The sequence below is a fragment of the Piliocolobus tephrosceles genome, chromosome 19, assembly GCF_002776525.5.
Source record: "Piliocolobus tephrosceles isolate RC106 chromosome 19, ASM277652v3, whole genome shotgun sequence".
NCBI lineage: Eukaryota > Metazoa > Chordata > Mammalia > Primates > Cercopithecidae > Piliocolobus > Piliocolobus tephrosceles.
In genome coordinates, this window is record NC_045452.1 from 13,661,238 (window position 1) to 13,664,503 (window position 3,266).

At 47.9% G+C, this 3,266-nt stretch overlaps 1 protein-coding gene across 5 annotated transcripts in view; it reads right to left on the minus strand.

Moving 5' to 3' along the window:
- LOC113219530 (protein PRR14L-like) overlaps positions 1-2,844 on the minus strand; it is a 53,757-nt gene extending 50,913 nt beyond the window's left edge. For 3 of the 5 annotated variants that reach the window (XM_026447054.2, XM_026447050.2, XM_026447053.2), the window contains exon 1: positions 2,648-2,844. The gene's annotated coding sequence lies outside the window, so the exon portion shown is untranslated. The remainder of the gene's footprint in view (positions 1-2,647) is intronic. The other 2 variants (XM_026447052.2, XM_026447051.2) reach the window with 2 other exon arrangements.
- Between the last annotated feature and the right edge of the window lie 422 nt (positions 2,845-3,266).

Below are 3,266 nucleotides of genomic sequence, written 5' to 3' on the forward strand. Positions count from 1 at the left end.
TGATCTGCCCGCCTCAGCCTCCCAAAGTGCTGGGATTATAAGCGTGAGCCATTGTGCCGGCCTAACTGCTGGTCTCTTCAGCAGGAAGCCAGGGTCCCTTATCCTGCTCCCATATACTAACTGCTGAGTCTTGAGTGTGTTAAATGAAAGTTAAGTGAACTTTCCCGGGCTTGTTTTTCACATATTCATCAAAATAAGTTCAAAGGGTCCTGTCACCCATAAAAATCCCAAGACTCCAAAGAATAACTTTTCTATTTCCCTTTGTTACAGAAAAGCACACCTACAGACACCAACAATGGTGGTATAGAGCTCTCACTAATCCCCTCTGCAATTACTGGAGGGCATTTGAGGTAATTTAAGAACACTTTACATATAAAAAAAGATGGTAAGCTTTCCTTCAGCGTGCTTTCAGGTAATTTGGCAGTGTTAATTCCCATCCCACCAAAAAAACAAAAACAGGAAAACAAACCTACCAGTGAAGGATTAACATTGCTGCTCTCAATCTCATCAGAATACATTTTATAACACTAAAAACCTGACAAAGTGGCAACTTTTAGTCATTCAAACACTCCCCAAAAGTTCTAGAGGTCGAAAATGTACAACAAGCAAAAAAAAAAAAAAAAAAGAAAAAAAAAAAACACAAAGAAAACAGAACCTAAAACCGTGTGCCCCAACAATCCTGAATCTGAAAGTCTCCCCTACCTTTAATTCCAAAGCAAAGGGGCTGCTAATAACACTAGGCACTGCCATGCTTGCTTCGGGGAACAATACTCACAATAATCACCAGGCCCTCAGAAGCTCGCAATACTCTTTTCACCTTGAGAAAGGGGCTTTCTTTTCCAAAGATTCTGACATTGTAGTCATTCCCTCCATGAGGGAATTTGGAGAATGGGCCTCTTCTTGAGAAAGAGAAAGAAGAGTCTTTTAATAAAATCCCAAGACAAACTGAAAGTGAGGCAGAGAAGTTCATACACTAAACAGGGCCAAGCGCTTCAACGAGGAGCGTGCAGAAAATCTCAAAAGCATCAAGGACTATTTCCCATTTTCTCCCTTTAATAACACCCAGAAAGAGGATCCCTCTGTCTCCACATAAGGAGTGAAACCGTGGAAATGCTTCTGATTTCTACTGACAGAGGCTTCCTGTATAAAAGATTTTCATCTCTTTTACAAAGCAAAAGGAGAAAAGAAACAATCTGTGTCATTCTGGATATACAAGAGGGAAGAGATCTCTTCTCAAAGGTATAGAGTCTTCATTTTCTTGGGAGAGCAAAAGAAAGGAAGAACTTGGAATCGCCCACTTGAGGGGTGGGAAGGACATGCAGATGGAATATTTTTTGTCACTACAGTAAGTCAGGGAGTGGGAGAGGACATCTCTAACCAGTCAGGAAGAAGTGATACCTTCTGTGGACAAAGGAAGGGCTGGCTTCTGGCATCAGGTCTCCCTTTCTCTTAAGAGGACAGACCTGTTTCCAAAAGCTAAGTCTTTTTTTCTTGATTATTTTCAGTGATGCCCTCTTTGTTAATTTGGGGGAGTATTGTACAGTAGGATCTAAGGGGACTGGAAATGTCTCTTTCTCTAACCCCTAAGTGGGAGGGAGTCTTCTACTCCAGTGAGAAAGGATGCTCCAACACTTGTGATGGGGGTTGGGAGGGGCACGCACGGAAAAATATGCTTCTTTGTGCAAGATATTAATTTTCTTTTTTAACAGATTAAGCAATAGTAACAGCAACAGCTTACCAAAAGCTTACTATGTAACTAGTATTTACACAAATGCTCCCTTAGCCCGCATGACAATTTTAAGAAAACAGAACCTAAATTGGAGATGGACTGAGATTGAGATAAGTTAAACAAATAGTCAAGGTCACAAAGATGTTAAGTGAGAGACCCAGGTTTGTAACTATCACACTCCAAAAGCCATGCTCTTAATTGTGCAAGGGAAAGGAGCTCACTGCACACCAAGAGGCTTAAAGGGAAGAAGAGAAGCGAGGCTCCCTCTGTGGACATCGCGATGGGAGAGGGAGAAAGGTTGACTTCTGATACCATAAAGTAAATTTTCAGGGTCTTCCTCTCCGTATCTTGGGGTACACGTGAAAAATAAAGGAGGAAGGTAAGTCTCTTTCTTACTGGGAAGAAAGATCCCCTCTGTCACTTTCAGGCAAGTTGAGTCTCACTCTTCACCTGGGGGACGCTGACCAAAGTTGGGGGAAAGGTCTCATTTAGGGGTTATCTCTTACTCCTCCTCAGGATAAGTTCAGAATCCCCCTCGAACCCCGGGAGTGGGTCTCCCTCTGCTGACCAACGGATGAGCGCTAAGAAAGACCGTACGCCTCCGATAAGGGGCGTCGTCCTCTGCGAGGAGTTAAGTTGGGGGATCCCTGTCGTATCGAGGTTGAAGAGGAGTCTCTCTCCCGCGTCGGAGCCATGACTTGGAGAAGCCGCTTTTCTCTCTAGCGACGCGGGGCCTGGTCTCCTCCCTCTCCCTGGGTCGTTCCGCCGCCCACAGGGCAGCCTTGGTTCCTTTCCGCGCCCCAAGAGGGCGGGGGGCCCGGACTCCCCTTTAGCCAGCACCACCCGGCGGAGGGTCCCTTTAGGGCGGAGTGGGGCGGGGCGGCTACGCCCGAAGCCTTCCAGTCCCCGGCCTCTTACCCTGAGACCTGCTCCGCGGCCCGCGCTTGCCCAGCCAGCTCAGCCTCTGCAGCTGCAGCCCAGTCGTCGCCAAGTCTACCTGAGCCTACGGAGCCGACACAGCCCGGGGGCGCTCCGGCCGCCGCCACCTTTTCGTCTCTATGGTCTCCCAGCACTTCCTCATCCGGGGCCCGAGCCAGCCATGCGGACTCGCCCAAATCCCGCCCCCGCACCGCGCGCGCGCACTCCAAGGGGAGGCTCTTCCTGCTTCTGACCTCCCGCCCTCTGCTAACCCCAGCCTCCCTCAACCCCGCCCCTGCGACTCAAATTCTTAAAGGCAAGAACAACTTTTGGCTCTGCTCCTGCTGAGCCACAGGACCCAGTGCCTACCTCCACTGCTGTCACCCTGTTCCAGTCCACCGTGTTTCTAGTTTGGACGGCTACAATTCTAAGGGCCTGCCTGCTTCCACTCTGGCAGCCCGAGAGATCTTATTATACTGGAAATAATGTTTTGGGTCACGATACTCCTCTGCTTCTTCTCATCATAGTGACCGCTAAATAAACGGCACCCCTGCCTCCAGTTGGTTACAGAACCTTGTTTTATTTTCTTCATAGCTTTAACACTAGCTGAAATTTCTAT